General features: G+C 51.9%; 1 protein-coding gene across 1 annotated transcript in view; it reads left to right on the top strand.

The window, feature by feature from the left end:
• Positions 1 to 826: 826 nt before the first annotated feature.
• The window catches only part of LOC116948159 (uncharacterized), a 191,095-nt gene continuing 172,147 nt past the window's right edge, over positions 827 to 19,774 (top strand). The window contains exon 1 of the mRNA XM_076071273.1: positions 827 to 1,232. The gene's annotated coding sequence lies outside the window, so the exon portion shown is untranslated. The remainder of the gene's footprint in view (positions 1,233 to 19,774) is intronic.

Genomic DNA, 19,774 nt, shown 5'->3' with positions numbered 1-19,774 from the left:
CCAAACCCCCCCTCCCCCCACCCCTTGCCCCCTCCTCTCCCCCACCACTCCGCAGACTCCACCCAAAAAAGTCCGACCGGTCTCTTTAAGGGAGCCACGTGACTCGTTCCAATGACGCGCAACCGGTGCCATGACCACGCAGTGGCCGAGATTATAGGAGGGAGGGGTGATGGGGGGTGGGGTGATGGGGGGAGGGGTGATGGGGGCAACAAGGGTGATGGGGAGGTGGGGGTATTGGTGGGAGGATTGGTGGTGAAGCGGGGAGGAGTGATGGGTGCAAGGCGGATGATGGGGAGGGCGGGGAGAGGAGTAATGGGGAGGAGGAGGAGTGATGATGGTGAGGGAAGAGGAGGGGGGGTAACGTTGGGTGGAGGGGTGGATGGAGGGGGAGGAGGGATGATGATGATGATGGGAGGGGTGATGCTACTGGTGGTGGAGGAGTGATGTGGAGCGGAGGGAGGGCGGGCCAGTAGAGATGAAGGGGAGAGGGAGTGATGTACGGGTGGACGGGTGAATGAGGGATGAGAGGGATGGGTAATTATGAAGGGTGTGGCTAAATTACACGTGGGCGTGGCTTTCTAAGCGGATGGGCGTCGTCTTGTTGTAAGTAGGCGTGGTCACCGTCGGGGCCGGGGAGGGGGGTGTGGGCGGGGCTCAAAATTTTTGAGGGGCGTGGCGCCCCGGAGAGGCTCGCGCGCGCTTGGCTCGTACGGGGGGAGGGGGCGTGGCCTCTAGATGAGCGGGCGGGGTTTGAGCCGCGCTCCAGCGGGCAGTGGGGGGGGCAGAGTGCGAGTGGGCGTGACCAGAGAACGAGTGGGCGTGTCCTGCCCATGCGTCTCTCGCTCCCAGCCTTCTGTCAATCAAAACTGTTAAAGTGCGTGGTGTGTGTGTGTGCGTTACGTTATAAGAGTCACACACGCACGCTCGCTCGTATATATATTTAAATACGTGTTGCGTCGCACGAATTAGGGAGGGCGCCGCGGGGAGACGAGAGGGTTCAGGAGGAGGGTGGTGGTGGTGGTGAGCCGCTGAGAGTGTGAGTGGGGGGGAGACGGTGCCACAAGCGACAGAGAGGAATTGGGAGAGCGGTGGAGAGAAGAAGAAGAAGCAGCAGCAGGAGGAGGAGGAGAAGAGGCGATCAGTCGCCTACCCCCCCCACCCCAAGGCCCCCCCGAAATGGTACCGCTGACCGCCATCCACATGATACGGGTGCGAACGGCACATCGGATCTAGTGAGTGCACGGGACACACACACACTTGTGGAGAGTGCGTGAACACACTGACACTCACACACGCACTGGCACGCAGACACACTGGCACACTGGCACGCAGACACACTGGCACACAGTCGGTGACACTGGCACACGCAAGATATACACACTCTGTGAGACTGGCACACACACACACACACTGGCACGCTGGTACACGCTCGGTGATGCTGGCACACAGACACACTGACACACACTCGGTGACACTGGCAGGCACACAGACACACTGACACACACGGTGACACTGGCACACAGACACACTGACACACTGACACACGGTGACACTGGCAGGCACACAGACACACTGACACACACTTGGTGACACTTGCACACAGACACAGACACACTGACACACGGTGACACTGGCAGGCACACAGACACCGTGTCTGCGTGTCGCACCTCCTTTTAGCGCGGTTGAGCCACCTACGGTACGAAATAAGTTCTACATGCATAAACTGGCACACAGTCGGTGACACACACAGACACACTGACAGACAGACACACTGACAGACAGACACACTGACACACAGACACACTGGCACACAGACACACAGACACACACTCGGTGACACTTACACACAGACACTGACACACAGACACAGACACACACTTGGTGACACTGGCACACAGACACACTGACACACAGACACACTGGCACACAGACACACAGACACACACTCGGTGACACTTACACACAGACACTGACACACAGACACAGACACACACTTGGTGACACTGGCACACAGACACACTGACACACACTTGGTGACACTTGCACACAGACACACTGACACACACTTGGTGACACTTACACACAGACACACTGGCACACAGACACACTGGCACACAGACACACTGGCACACAGACACACTGACACACACTCGGTGCCACTTGCACACAGACACACTGACAGACAGACACACTGACACACACTTGGTGACACTGACACACAGACACACTGACACACACTTGGTGACACTGACACACAGACACACTGACACACACTCGGTGACACTTGCACACAGACACACTGACACACTGACACACAGACACACTGACACACACTTGGTGACACTGACACACAGACACACTGACACACACTCGGTGACACTTGCACACAGACACACTGACACACTGACAGACAGACACAGACACACTGACACACACTCGGTGACACTTACACACAGACACACTGGCACACAGACAGACACACTGACACACACTTGGTGACACTTACACACAGACACACTGACACACACTCGGTGACACTGGCACACAGACACACTGGCACACAGACACAATGACACACACTCGGCGACACTTACACACAGACACAGACACCCTAACACACACTAGGTGACACTGGCACACAGACACCCTAACACACACTAGGTGACACTTGCACACAGACACACTGACACACAGACAGACACACACTCGGTGACACTTGCACACAGACACCCTAACACACACTAGATGACACTTGCACACAGACACAGACACCCTAACACACACTAGATGACACTTGCACACAGACACACTGACACACACTTGGCGACACTTACACACAGACACAGACACCCTAACACACACTAGATGACACTGGCACACAGACACACTGACACACAGACAGACACACTGACACACACTTGGCGACACTTACACACAGACGCAGACACACTGACACATACTCGGTGACACTTGCACACAGACACCCTAACACACACTTGGTGACACTGGCACACAGACACACTGACACACACTTGGTGACACTTACACACAGACACAGACACACTGACACATACTCGGTGACACTTGCACACAGACACACAGACACACAGACAGACACACTGACACACACTTGGTGACACTTGCACACAGACACACTGACACACAGACAGATACACAGACACACACTAGGTGACACTTGCACACAGACACACTGACACACAGACAGACACACTGACACACACTTGGTGACACTTGCACACAGACACACTGACACACAGACAGACACACTGACACACACTCGGTGACACTTGCACACAGACACACTGACACACAGACAGACACACTGGCACACACTTGGTGACACTGGCACACAGACACACTGACACACACTTGGTGACACTTGCACACAGACACACTGACACACAGACAGACACACTGACACAGACACACTGGCACACAGACAGACACCCTAACACACAGACAGACACCCTAACACACAGACACACTGGCACACAGACAGACACACTGGCACACAGACAGACACACTGGCACACACTTGGTGACACTGACACCCATACTGGCACAAGCAAACACAGACACACCGGTACAGATACCGGCACAATGACACACACAGAGAGACGCGCGGGCACTAACACACGAACAATGACATAAACTGACCAACACTGGTACATGCTAAGTGACTCTGGCAGACACACACAGCCCCACTGAAGCAGACACACTGGCACACTGACACACACACACCAACATACAGACACACTGGTGGAACAGGGACACTGGTACACACACACAGGCACTTGTACAGACACTGGCACAGTCTGACACGGTTTGACATTGGCACGCCCTAAACAGCACACACACGCGCATTGTTAAAGACACTTGGCTACGTACGGAGCGAAAGAAGTTCATGATACATACACAGACATGAAAACACACGTTCGTACTTAAACACACGCGCGCAGACACACTGGCACGCACAGATAATGATTCTCAGACAATGATACACGTGCGCACACAGACAAAGACCCCCCGTGTAGCCTTAACAGACTGTTGGGGCAAGTGCTGTTAGCGGAGCGGCTATTAAAGGCCGGCACGGCACACGAGGGGGTGGGTGGCCTGCACCACGCCCGGCCGCCTTTGTCTCTCTTGTAGCAATGTGTTTACACATCGTGCTAGGTACTCAGTTGAGGCTGAGTCGACCTAGGGGAGGCCCAGGACCGGTTCGGATAATCGTCAGGGGCCCACACACACACACTGACACACGCACACCGACATACACACACACACAGTCACTAACGGACACTGATACACCCAGACGCTGACACACACTTCCAAAATACGCAAACACAGACGCACACACACAAACACTGATACCAACACGGACACACACACACACAAACACTGATACAAATACACACAAACACACAACCACTGATACAAACACACACACAGACACTGATACAAACACGGACACACACACACAGCCACTGATACAAACACGGACATACAAACACACAGCCACTGATACACACATAGACGCACACACACACCACTGATACAAACACGGACACAAACACACAACCACTGATACACACACACAAACACTGATACAAACACACACACTAACACTGATACAAACACACACACTAACACTGATACAAACACGGACACACAACCAAGGACACAAACACGGACAAACACGGACACACACAACCACTGACACAAACACGCACACAAACACTGATACAAACACACACACACAAACACGGACACACAAACACTGATACAATCACAGACACACACACACTGACACAAACACACACACAACCACTGATTCAAACACGGACACACACACACTGATTAAAAAACACACACACAACCACTGATTCAAACACGGACACACAAACAAGCACACAAACACGGACAAACACGGACACACACAACCACTGACACAAACACGCACACAAACACTGATACACACACACAAACACGGACACACACACTGATACAAACACACACACAAACACGGACACACACACAAACACTGATACAATCACAGACACACACACACTGACACAAACACACACACAACCACTGATACAATCACGGACACGCATATACCGCCAGACGTATTGACGCAGGAGCATTGACGACACACAAATACACAATGACACACACACTAACAATGGCACAGACAGACACTAAACCACAGAGACAAACACACAGACACAACACACATATACACAAACACACAGACACTGACATTAAAACTCACAAACACGGATACTGGCACACTGACACAAAGACATATTGACACACGCACACTTGCAGTGAGAGTGTACACACACACACTTGTGTATTCAACTATATACTGTTATATGTGTATGCATACGTACAAATCATGCGTAGATTGTCACACGATACAAAAACTCCTTAACAGACTGTAGGGGAAAGTGCTGTTAGCGAGTCGATCCTATGACGGCCATCCCTGGGCACACGAGGGGGTTGGGGTAGCCTCCACCACCTCCGGCCGCCTTTGTCTCCCCAGTGCTGATGTCTACGCATCACACCAAGGTGCGCATTTGAGGCTGAGTCGACCTACGGGGGGGAATGTCCGTGGTGCGGTTCGGATCATCGAACTCGGATCGCCGCGGTTCGGACACTGTCACATGCTCATAGAGACCCACAAACACTCAGAGAGGTAGATAGAGACGCATAGAGATACACAGACTCATAGAGACTCATAGAGATACACACAGACTCGTAGAGATACACAGACTCATATAGAGTCATAGAGATACATAGAGACTCATAGAGATACACACAGACTCGTAGAGATACATTGAGACGCACAAAGACTCATAGAGATACATAGAGACTCATAGAGATACACACAGACTCATAGAGATACACAGACTCATAGAGACTCATAGAGATACACACAGACTCGTAGAGATACACAGACTCATAGAGATACACACAGACTCGTAGAGATACATTGAGACTCACAAAGACTCATAGAGATACACACAGACACATAGAGATACACAGACTCATAGAGACTCATAGAGATACACACAGACTCATAGAGATCCATAAATACTCACAAAGACTCATAGAGATACATAGAGACTAATAGAGATACACACAGACTCATAGAGACTCATAGAGATACACACAGACTCATAGAGATACATAGATACTCACACAGACTCATAGAGATACACACAGGCTCGTAGAGACTCATAGAGATACACACAGACTCATAGAGATCCATAAATACTCACAAAGACTCATAGAGATACATAGAGACTCATAGAGATACACACAGACTCATAGAGACTCATAGAGATACACACAGACTCATAGAGATACATAGATACTCACAAAGACTCATAGAGATACACACAGGCTCGTAGAGACTCATAGAGATACACACAGACTCATAGAGATACATATAGACTCACAAAGACTCAGAGATACATAGAGACTCATAGAGATACACACAGACTCATAGAGATACACAGATTCAAAGAGACTCATAGAGATACACACAGACTCATAGAGATACACAGGCTCATAGAGACTCATAGAGATACACACAGACTCATAGAGATCCATAGATACTCACAAAGACTCATAGAGATACATAGAGACTCATAGAGATGCACACAGACTCATAGAGACTCATAGAGATACACACAGACTCACAGAGATACATAGATACTCGCAAAGACTTATAGAGATACAGAGAGACTCATAGAGATACACACAGACTCATAGAGACTCATAGAGATACACACAGGCTCGTAGAGACTCATAGAGATACACACAGACTCATAGAGATACATATAGACTCACAAAAACTCATAGAGACTCATAGAGATAGACTCATAGAGATACATATAGACTCACAAAGACTCATAGAGATACATAGAGACTCATAGAGATACACACAGACTCATAGAGATACACAGACTCAAAGAGACTCATAGAGATACACACAGACTCATAGAGATACACATGCTCATAGAGATACACACAGACTCATAGAGATCCATAGAGACTCACAAAGACTCATAGAGATACATAGAGACTCATAGAGATACACAGACTCATAGAAACTCATAGAGATACACACAGACTCATAGAAATTCATAGATACTCACAAAGACTCATAGAGATACATAGAGACTCATAGAGATACACACAGACTCATAGAGATACACAGACTCATAGAGACTCATAGAGATACACATAGACTCATAGAGATACACAGACTCATAGAGACTCATAGAGATACACACAGACTTGGAGAGATACATAGAGACTCACAAAGACTCAGAGATACATAGAGACTCATAGAGATACACACAGACTCATAGAGATACACAGACTCATAGAGACTCATAGAGATACACACAGACTCATAGAGACCCATAGAGGTAGATGGAGACTCATAGAGATACACAGACTCATAGAGATAAATAGAGACTCATAGAGATACACACAGACTCATAGAGACTCACAAAGACTCATAGAGACTCACAAAGACTCATAGAGATACACAGACTCATAGAGATAAATAGAGACTCATAGAGATACACACCGACTCATAGAGACTCATAGAGAATCACAAAGACTCATAGAGATACACAGACTCATAGAGACTCATAGAGATACACAGACTCATAGAGATACACACAGACTCGTAGAGACTCATAGAGATACACACAGACTCATAGAGATACATATATACTCACAAAAACTCAGAAATACGTAGAAAATCATACAGGTACACACAGACTCATAGAGACTCATAGAGATACACGCAGGCTCGTAGAGACTCATAGAGATACACACAGACTCATAGAGATACATATAGACTCCCAAAGACTCATAGAGATACATAGAGACTCATAGGGATACACACAGACTCATAGAGATACACAGACTCATAGAGACTCAGAGAGATACACACAGACTAAAAGAGATAATAGAGACTCTGAGAGATACACACAGACTCTTAGAGATACATAGAGACTCATAGAGATACACACAGACTCATAGAGATACATAGAGACTCAGAGAGATACAAAAAACAAAGACAAAGGTCCCCCGTGTAACCTTAACAGACTTAGGGGCAATTGCTGTTAGCGAGCACCTATGAAGGCCGGAACGGCACACGAGGGGGTGGGTGGCCAGCACCTCGCCCGACCGCCTTTGTCTCCCCGGTGGCTATGTTTACGCGCCGCACCCAGGTATTCATTTGAGGCCGAGTCGACCTAGGGGAGGCCCAGGACCGGTTCAGATAATCGTCACCGGGGTTTTCCATTTTTTTTTTTTGCCGTGAGCGAGAATCGAACCTGGGCGCGCAAGACGGACAAGAAAAAGATCCCCCGTGTAGCCGTTACGGACTTTTGGGGCAAAGTGCTGCTAAGCGAGTAGCCAAGAGAGCCGGGCACAGCACGCGAAAGGGGTGCCCGGCACCACGCCCGGACGCCTTTGTCTCACTTGACACGCGCATACACGGACACATACAATCACGCCACGCACATTTGAAGCGTACAAATGTGTGACACGATGCCGGACACAGACACATTCATGTTCGGCGCTTCAAGCAATATGCGATGTGCGCGTGCGTGCACGCAAAGGCAAGCAAGCATCCGGCGTTCGCCACCAAGTGGCGGTGACGTGCCAGGCTAGGTGCACTTTGAGAACAAGTGAAGTGCCCAAGGCTCTCTAGGTCCAGAGGTACGACTGAGATGGCTGGCAGATGCACTAAGTGTGTCGCCCCACTGTGCCAACTTTTGCTGCGTTTTAACTGCCCGGCGCTCCTCCGCTCGTTGTGAGCGTCGCTCCTCTGCCCTCCATTATTGCTGGAGGGCGACTGCCTCCAACTGCCCAGTAGCGTCCTACACGAGCCTCCTCCTCCACAAAGGCCGATCGTGACACCGTTAGTATCAAATCACCCTCACTCTTCTCTAGCCCGTGTCGTACCCGTTTAGTGCTGGCAAGCGGTGGCTGGGCATGCGGGCGACATGACCCAGCCAACGCAGCCACGCCTCCCGGAGGAGCTCACCGATGGAACTATGTCCAGATCTTTCAAGGATCTGTGAACTCCTCACACCACAATTGCAGCCTTGTTAAACCCAAGATGGATCCTAGGCAGGCCAATCTGAATGTTTCAAATCGGCGAAGATGTCCACGTTTCGCAAGCATCGAGAAGGGAGGGCATAGCGGTGGCACCCAACGCTTCGTGTGGAGCGACAGGCCAGGGAGCTTCCACCCATCGTTGCGCAGCTGATGAAAAGTTAGCGACGCTCGACTGACTCGGAGTGAGACATCCGTTGCCAAACCGGAGCTGGTCAAAAGCACACCTCCCAGGCACGGAAACCTCTCCACTCTATCCACAACTGCCCCATCACTCATGGAGATTTGAGAGAGTGCAGTATGTGATGGTATTCCCAGGCAGGTGCTTAGCTTTTGTGGGGCTGATGTTAAAGCCCCTTCTCTAAGTGGTATGTGCCTGGTGCAGCAGTTTAACTCCTTTGAAGAGTGAGCAGCAATTACCGGATCATCAGCACACGTAACATAGTTGACCAATAAGGAGCTATCCCTTGACCGTACCAGGGCATCTATCAGGCTCCGACTCAGAATGTGTATTCATTCTTGGAGGAATCCGATGAGGTATGAAGCTCTTTTTCACAGTAGTTTCACATATGGAAATTCACGCATCCGTGATGTTGTGTGGATGCGCTGATGCCAGAACAGCGTGTTGGTGGTTACAAGCCCACAGACTGCATAGTGTGCATTTAATACATACGCACAGACAAAGAACCCCCGTATAGCCTTAATAAACTGTTAGCGAGCACCTATGAAGGCCGGCACGGCACACGAGGCGGTGTGTGGCCAACACCACGCCCGGTCGCCTTTTGTCTTCCAAGTGGCAATGTTTTTACGCACTGCACCAGGTACTGATTTGAGGCTGAGTCGACCTAAGGGAGGCCCAGGACCGGTTCAGATAATCGTCACTGTTGGCCGTAAGCGGGAATCAAACTCGTGTCGCCGGGTTTGTAGCGCAGTGCGCTAACCACTACGCCACCGCTCCACACACGCACAGACACACACACAAACACTTATTAAATGGGTGTTAGATGATGCATGCCATACATACGTTCCGTAATGTGCAGACGTGCAGAATGTGTACAGAGAAAAGCGTGTGCGTCGTCAATTTGTATATCAACACACGCAGACACACACATTGACATACACAGACACACAAGCACACGCAGACAAAGATCCCCCGTATAGCCTCAACAGACTGTTGGGACAAGTGAACCTTACGGCGTACCCCGGCTCTTGCATGACGTCCGTGATGCAGTCATGTTTAGTCTGTTGATGGTCGGCGATGCGGCAATCGACTCATCTCGACGAGCTGTACTCACGATGCACCACCGCTACGGTGTGTACCCGGAGCATTCAGGCTTTCGGCGCGATCGTCCTCGCTGCGTTTCGACATCGTGGAGTGTGGCACTGATTTCGGACTGATTGGTGCCCCCTGGAAAAATTGTGTCCCAGAAATAAAATATTTTAATTGCCTCGGCCATGCTGTATGATTTGGTGCCCCGGGGTACCCCAATGAGGATCGAGTGCTGTTAGCGAGCACCTACGAAGGCCGGCATGGCACGCGAGGGAGGTGGGTGGCCAGCACCACGCCCGACCGTCCTTTGTCTCCCGAGTGGCGATGTTTACAGATCGCATCAGGTACTCATTTGAGGCTGAGTCGACCGAGTGGAGGCCCAGCACCGGTTCAGATAATCATCACTGGTGTTGGCCATGATCGGGAATCGAACTTGGGTCGGTGGGTTCGGAGTGCGGAGTGCTAACCACCACACTACCATTCCCCAGAGAAACACAAACTCGCGTACACACACACAAGAACAGATACACATAGAGACAGACACACTCGAGCAACAACAAGAACCGTTATTCGCCACTAAGCGGTGGTGACGTCTCCTTAGCGCTTGTGCCAGGCTAGGTCTGCTTCGAGGCCACGTGAAGTGTCGAAGGTCACAGACCGGGTGTATGGGTCATGCACATAACAGTACAGGCCTTTACAGACTGGCCACAATAGCTTTATATCTCATCGGATTCCTCCAGTATAAATACAAATTCTGATTCTGTTTGCAATCACCTGCGAAAGCCAGCACAGTGCACACAGTTGGACGATGGTGTGGCCAGTATTACGCCCGGCCGCCTTTGTCTTCCCAATGCTGATGTTAGTTAACAACAGAACACTGCATACTCATTTAAGGTTGAATCGACAAAACGGGATGCTTTTGACCCACTTCAGATATATTACTCGCCACCAATGCACGTGAGTCATGCCCTGGGAATCCAACTCGGGTTTGCCGAGTTCGTAACGGCCACTGCGCCCTACTGAGATCAACCATCCGTGGGAATGGTTGATCTCATGAATACCATCACGCATCACCTAGGGTATACGGGGAATTGGTGCGACAGCCCCGAGCCCCGCGCTTTGAGGGGACCCCCGTGATGTTTGATCTCACGAATACCATCACGCAACCACTCTCAAGCCGCCATGCACACCGCAGTCTTACAATCGTGAGGGTTACATCTGTCAATAGCGGGTTGAGCTACCAGCGCTGTTATGGTAAGGAATCAAGGGATTGGCCAAGGGGTTTTAAATGGGGAAAAAGGCAGGAAGGAATAAATACATCTAGGTCAGTTAAAGGCGGGGGAGAAAGCCAGAGATGGAATTGGGGACGAGGAGGAGAATGCGGGGTTTGGAAGGAAGCTTCCAGGAGGGTCTTCGGAGGAATGAGAGGATAAAGAGGAGGAATGACATGAGCGCGTCGCTCATGGAAAAATGGCTTCCTATGACTGTGTGCGTCTTCTGATGAGGGAATCGAATAAAGCCCTTAGCTAAAGATTGCCTCATGTGTGGACCTCCTTCCATCTGGTGGCAGCGGTGGGATCACGTCTCGTCCCACCTGACAAAACCCCCCGCCAAAGAGAGTCCGTGGACGCCTGGGAGGATGAGGAGATAAACGGAATGGAGGGGCCGGACTCCCCCCTCCCCCCCCTCCTCCCTGGCATGCTCCTGGGGCCGATGCCGACACCGTGGTGTCTGCCCCGCGGTATCCAGAGCCGGCCCCAGCGACCCCAGGCCCCAGTCATGGTGGTCGACCTCCGCTGGAAGAAACGATGGACTGGCTCGTGGAGGAAGTCACTCCTGCAGCAGCTGGTATAGGGTAGAAGAAAAGCCCCCGGGGGCAATTTCAGCCGCCCCTGGCTTGTCCCGTTTAAGGGTCACCGCCACCGCTCATGCCTACATTGCCGTCGTCTCCACAGACCTTGGGCAAGCTGCCGCAGTCGGCCCCACACAGCCGCCGATGCTGCAGCCGCTGCCACACACATATGATCGAAACCACCTGGGAGCGGCCGCCCACTTTTATGCCACCAGCGCCCACTGCAGATTTCAGACACCCTGCCACTGCTGCCTAGGATCTGCCCCCGCCGCCACCCCAGCCCTGTGCAGCAGTCGCTACCCCAGCGAGAAGACGCCGCGGCTTCTGCATCAACGCCTGTCGGCAGGCCAGCAGCAACAGGAGATGTAAACGGAAAGAGAGATGTCTTCGACCGCTCCGGAGCTGTGGGAGAGGACATTTTCCAGACAGCCTCAGTGACTCGAACCTATTGGCAAAATGTGTTACTGCAAATGGAGACTGGATTCGAGGCAGCGTACAGAGCCTCAGACTGGTCGGAAGAGGAGGCTGTAAAGGGACGCGGTCAACTTGCTTTCAACAATGAACCGCTACCAATTTGTTTGGGCCATACCGGGGGAAAAGAGGCCCATCCTGCAAGTCAACTTATCAGCTCTTGCATTCCACAGTGCATTGATGGTGTTTGCGTGAGGCACCTTCCCACATCTGGATGAGCTGGCACTGGACTCATTAGCAGCGCAACGGCCGATAGTATTTGCAAGGTAGGCTGACATCTTGCTGCCTGCAACAGAAGATGACGCACGCACACGTTGCTCCTGGGTTACAACAAATATTCGCACACACGAAGCAGTAGAGGGACCGGCTCGGGTGGTGGGCCAAGCGGTAGGTAGCGGCCGACTGCAGAGCCATCAGGAGCCGTGGAGAGACCACAAGAGGTGCCCTTGCAGGAAGAAAAGTTCAGGTGATGACAGCAGCCACGGTGGGGGGGGGGGGGGGGGAGAAGGTGGCTGCCAAGAGAGAATTGTCTGGGAGCCCACCGAAGTGAATCGCATGCATCGGGCGGTGCAGGAGCTGTTGTGAGCAGACATTATTCCTCCGTCTACCGGCCCATGGGGGACCCCGATGGTCGTTGTGAGAAAAAAATCTGACAGCTCGTGGCGTTTTTTTTGTGTGTGGATTGAATAAGGAGACATTGACGAATGCATAACCCTTGCCACATATTGACATTCCTTAGATGCGTTCGCAGGGGCCACGTTTTTCAGTGCCCTGGACCTTTCATCTGAGTTTTTTTCAGCTTCCCCTCGACTCTAATTTGGAACCTAAAATGGCTTTTAGAACACCTCAGGGGCTGTTTCAGTGCAACTGCATGCCAATGGGGTTGCAGACGGCACCGGCAGCGTTCCAGAGATTGACGGAGCTTGTATTAGCTGGATCTGCAGCAGGACACATGTCTCATATGTCTAGACGACCGTGTTGAGCCCCTCATTGGACATCCGATGACAGGTATCAATTTGTGCGGATTGCACACGTAACAAGCCACACTGCCTTACGCTTCCAATGTTCCCTTACAGACCATTACTGTATTGAGGGTGAATGAGATTGTGGCCCTAGACATCCTCAGACCAATTTCCCACGACCCCTTGGCGAAATTTCTTCTTGCTGGTCAAGGGCCAAATATATGACCCATTTCACCGATGGCATTGCCCCTTCCAGACCAAATAGCGCAATCGATCACTGAGGCCTTATGGGTATGTGGGAATGTGGTGGACAAGGGATTTTCCTGAGCACTTGCTGACCGACCAGGGTGGAAACTTATTTTTTCCTCCGAAGAAGTCGCACACTTCACTCTGACACCCGCAAATGGACGGGAACGGTTGAAAGATTGAATCGGACCGTTTTAGCCACGTTATGCCGCGTGGTCAGTGAGAAGCGAACCGATGAGGTCTTGGACATTTCCTGTAGTTCTCGAGGATCATCGGCTGGCTACGCGTGCCACTACAGCATTTTACCCCAAAATTCTTCCTTGGGTATGGCCAAAAGTTGGCACCTCCGATTGAGAATCGGCCGGTCAAGGCACACCCGCCTGCGTGGCCGCACACATTGACTGCCTTCAAAGAGGTACAGGGAGGCAGCTTGAGCCAACCTCCGCTGTGGCCCATGGCCATGAATGGATTCGAGCAAATGCCCTCACGGGCCCACGTTAGAGGGCCGGCGATCTGGCATGGCTGCACCGCCCACAAGGCGCCAGTCGGCACGTCCGGCAAATTGCATAGGCCTTGCCAGGGTCCTGTCGAAGGTCATGCAGGTCCTGCGGCCACAATGTGTTCATATCTGGTGAGATCGCCGCCATTGTTGGCGCGTTCACATCCTTCTCTCCTGCAAGTGAATGTCCATAGCCCAGGCAGCTCTTCATCCATGATCATCTGCACCTACGATGTCATTAAAGCCTGCCGGAATGAGGGGCGCCGTTCACTTCACACACATCCAATCACCTGTCGGGTTTCAGCTAAGCCCGGTCTTCCTCCAGGGGACGACTGTGACTAACCCGTTGCTGACCTCCCCCGAACCACGAGTGGTACTTCAGACTTTGCTGGACCGGTTGTGGCTCTCCTGGATACATGGTGACTTTCACGGGAATCTTGCCTTTTTGTTCTTGCGAGCTCCCCTCCGAAATGTTGTGTCAAAGGTGGCACTGTGTCGAAAAGCTGGAGGAGTTAATTGTTTTTTAATCGTATTTTAGATTCTTTCTCATCTACAGAATCTAGAGGTCTCATCATCCATGAGATACGCGTATTTTTCTTTTTTGTGCAATTCTCTCTTTTAGTTTTTTTTTTCATTCCTAGCTTTGCCATATCCTGCCTTTCTCTTTTCCGTTTGTTTTAGGGAAGTCACGTGGCACATGACGTTATTGTATTGCATGACATCATTGCCTCTGAACATGGCTGCTGATCTCAGACATGAGTCTGCTGTCGTTATTGCATCTTAAACAGTCTCCTTTCAGGTCAGATCGGAGAGCACACATTTTCTCTGCAATGTCTCTCTCTTCGGGGTCATGTCCTTGGTTAGCTGGGAACAGCTGACTTTCCAGGAAGGGGTGGGTGATGCAAGGATGTCTTGAAGAAATGAATTCATAAAGACTGAGCTCGCACAGCTGTTTTGACAAGGAAGCAAGGAGATTGGCCAGGGGGTTCGAATGGGGGGGTAAGGCGCGAAAAATTTAAAAAAGGAAGTAAGGGATGGGATTGAGGAGGAGGAGGAGGAGGCTTCCCGGGAGGTTCTTAGAAGGAAGGAAGGAGGAAGAGAGGATAAAGAGGAGGCATTACGTGAGCACAGGGCTCTTGAAGAGACGGCTTCCTGCGTGTGCGTGTTCTGCTGACGGATTTGAGCCAAAGATCACATCGCGTGGGGGACTCCCCCTTTCAGGGTTCGCAATCGATCGTTCGATTGAATCGCGACAAATAATCGCTACCGCGTGAAAAGGGAAATTGTTAGTGAGTGTGTAAGTATAAATAATGAGCATCAGCAACCAAGAGTGTCCCTATTATAGCTGTACACTACCCTGCCATCTCCCGGGGGCTCCCCTATATCAGCTTAGCCTTAATACAGCAGCAGCAGCACCTCGTGTGGTATTTATAAACATCAGCACTGGTGGAGATGAAGGCGGCCGTTGTGTAGCGATCCTCCTGATCAAAACGAACCACCCCCAACCCCACCCGTTCTGTGGCACCGTCCGTCCCGGCGTCGAAAGGCCCTCGCCAACGGCACGGCCTGCCCCCAGACAGCCCGTTAATGGCTGCAGCGCACGTGCGTCGTTTCGTTTAGGGTAAGTCGCGAGCCTCCGGTCGAGTGTCTTGTATTCGTGGTGACTGTGATGTAATGATAGCTCTTTATTATTTGCAGAGTGGCCGGCACGGCACACTGCGTTACGACCCCCGCCCCCCCCCCACCCTGAGTTCTATTCCCGGGGCCACGGGCCAACATCAGTGGCAAGTGATATCTGAACCGGTCCCTGGGCCTCCTCCTCGCCCGACTCACCACACCCCACGCGAGCCCACTTCTTCTCCAGCATGCGCTGATCAGCGTGGTGGGGTATGGTAAGATAAACCTTCACCCCCCCCCCCCCCCCCCCAAGATAGATACGGGCGTGGGGAGGCCTTCATCCAGTGGTGGATTCACACAAAGCTGAACTTGAACTATTAGCTCTGCAGTCCCCGAGATACGAACATCGGCACTTACGAACGAACCACACCAAAATGTTAAAATACTTAACCATCCGACTTGCAAACGTTCGGTCGTACTTACAAACCGAACCGCGGAACTATTTTGTTTGGCGGAGCAATCCTCCGCGAGATGTAATGAGTCCCAGCATCCGCTCGGACTCATTACATTACTCGCAACAAGCAAACCAGAATAAGGACTCAGGATGAGTGAAAATAAAACGGATTTTTTTTTATTTTCGTGCTACTTTATTTGATGTTTTATTTACACGAGAGTATTTATTGCAAGAAAGAGTACAATGTTTCTTCTCATTTATGAGTTGAACAGTGTTTTCATTTTCTTGTTGAACCATAACAGCATATTATACCGCAGTGACAGTATGTACCATTAGATCTTGAGTTCCGAGATACGAACACATTGTCTTACGGACAAGTCTCGAGAACGTAGCCCGTTCGTAAGTAGAGGACTTCCCTATAGAATAAAGGACAAGTCTCGAGAACGTAGCCCGTTCGTAAGTAGAGGACTGCCCTATAGAATAAAGGTGTGATGTGCATTAGTCGATTCGTGGTGCGTAATCTTGGATAAGTCGACACGTAAAATATACACATGATAACAAACTGGACACATTCCTCAATAACACTGGCCTTAAAAAATACGTAGTACGCGACGTTTCGGACGATGGTCCTTCTTCACAGAACATAGCAAAGCCACGTGGATTATTCTACCTCTATGGCCTCACTATGCTCTGTGAATTAGGCTCATTGCCCGAAACGTCACCTATTTTTTCTCTCTTGTTCAGGCCACGGTGCTATTGACAAATGTGGTAATTCTTTGTTTTATTGCGCAAGTTACAGGCTTGTCTTTGATTGTGGGTGGGTGGGCGGATCGTTGGAAGAATTGAGACAGTGATGGGATGGGCTGGCGTTTAGGTGGTGGGTGGAAGGAAGAAAAGGAGCGCGCGAGTGCGCGCGCGCGCGTGCGCGCGTGAGTGTGTGTGTGGAGGGGGTGGTGCAACGATGATGTGATGGATAAAATCGCGGGTGGTTAGAAAGCAGGATGGATTCGCGAGTGGATGGAACGGTGAGTGGGCGTAAAGGATGGGAAGGACTGATGACTCTATGAATGAAACGATGGGTGGTGAGATGAAGCATGGGCTGGACTAGTGGAAGGATTGGTGGGCGGGCGCGCGCGTGTGTGTGCACTTCGTGTGTGTGTGCGCTGTGTGTGTGTGCGCTGCGTGTGTGTGCACTTCGTGTGTGTGTGCGGTGTGTGTGTGCGCTGCGTGTGTGTGCACTTCGTGTGTGTGTGTGCGCTGCGTGTGTGTGCGCTGCGTGTGTGTGTGCACTGCGTGTGTGTGTGTGCGCTGCACGTGTGTGTCCGTGCTGCGTATGTGTGTGTGCACTGTGCGCTGCGCTGCGTGTGTGGACGTACTTAACGCAGTTGCGCCAACCACTGCGCCACCGCTCCCCACGCCACGGCAAGCGCTTGCTACTACCCCCAGGAGTTTGTTCAAATGAGTTACGGGAGTTCTTTGTTCCTCGTGTAGATATAGAGCAACTATGGATGCATGAGTTGACACGAGTGTGTCACCTGGTGCTGTAGGGGAGTTGTCGAAGCGATGTAGGTCCCCGCTCACGACCAGGAGCAGTGGCGCGCGTATTGTGACCAGGTCGACTCAGCCCCTCTTCCAGCGGGGTGTACCCATCAGCACTGGGGAAACAAAGGCGGCTGGGCGTGGTGCTGACCACCCTCCCCCCCACCACCGCTAACAGCAATCTATTAAATGCTATAATGGACCGTCCAAAAATGACGTCACGCACCTGGGCGGGGGGGAGGTCAGACATTTGTGACGATGTGTGACGAGGGGGAGGGGGGGGTTGAGAAATGTGACGTCACATCAAAAAGCGCAACTTTAAATAAATATAGACAACACGTTCTGCTTAATTAAATAGACTTTTAAATAAATGTTTTCTCCTACAACATCAGAGTGCAGCGACACATTAAATACGCACTACAATGACAATAGTTTAAAGCGATTTGAAGCATGTTTTATTCTTTTTGGGGGGGGGGGCAGAGCTTTGTGACGTCATATTTGAGGGGGGGGGTCTGACTTTTTGTGACGCCGCGTGACTATGGGGGGGGGGGGGGTGTCAAAAATCGTCCAAAATCGCGTGACGTCATTTATGGGCGGCCCCCTAAGCCGTGGCTGGGCATTGAACCCAGGTTACCGGGTGCGACACCTCGTCGACATGAGCCGCAGACAAACCGGTGCAGACGAAGACCCCCCCCCACCATGAACCCTTGGCAGACTTTTTTTTTGGGGGGGGGGACAATGGCTACGAACGGACACTCATTGTTGTTAGTAAGGCCAACAACGGCTCGTTCTGACCACAACGTTCATTGTCTCTGGTGGGGGCGGGGCGGAGGGCGGGGCGGAGGGCGGGGGGGCGGAGCCTCCGGAGAGACCCGCCCCCTTACGCCCCGCCCTTGCCACGGCGCTGCAAATACAATATGCAAAGAACCATCCCGGCCACAGCAGCACGACTGGAGCCTCGACAGACTTGTGTTGCGAGTTGCTTCTAGCGAGCGAGCGGCACCTGTGAAGGGGCCCGCGCGGCACACGACGCGGTGCGTGGCCAGCAGCGCGCACGGCCGCCTTTGTCTCCCCGAGTGGCGATGTTTTACTACGCACGCACCGCGCCGGGGGTGACTCGTTTGAGGCCGTGTCGACCTGGGGGGGGGGGGGGACCCCGGGACCGGTTCGGACAGCCGTGACCGGCGTCGGCCGTGAGCGGGGATCGAACTCGGGTGGCCGGGGCTCTGTGGCGCCGCGGCTCCCCACATTCGATCCTCGTGGTGGTACCCAGGGGTACCAAATAATACAAAATCGCCAAGGCAATTGAACACTTCATTTCTGGGACACTATTTTTTTTTTCACCAGGAGTGTACTTAACTCCGCGGCTGCGGTACCACTCAATGCGCCGAAACCCCGAACGCTCTGGGCACGCACCGTGGTGGTGGTGTTGGTGGTGTTGGTGGTGGTGCATCGTGAGTACAGCTCGGCGAGACCGCATCGCCGCCGTCGTGCGAGAGCCGGAGTCCTACGGTACCCCGGAGTCCTACGGTACCCCGGAGTCCTACGGTACCCCGGAGTCCTACGGTACCCCGGAGTCCTACGGTACCCCGGAGTCCTACGGTACCCCGGAGTACCGCGGTGACGTTCACTTGCTTCACGGCGCTTGCCCCCCCCCACACCCGCCCCCCCCCCCCCCCCGCGCACTTAAGCG

This window comes from Petromyzon marinus, chromosome 32, assembly GCF_048934315.1.
Source record: "Petromyzon marinus isolate PM22_M1 ecotype Great Lakes invasive population chromosome 32, UKy_Petmar_22M1.pri1.0, whole genome shotgun sequence".
NCBI classification, from domain to species: Eukaryota; Metazoa; Chordata; class Hyperoartia; order Petromyzontiformes; family Petromyzontidae; genus Petromyzon; species Petromyzon marinus.
The sequence above is the reverse complement of the archived record's forward strand: the minus strand, read 5'-3'. Positions and strand labels throughout refer to the sequence as shown.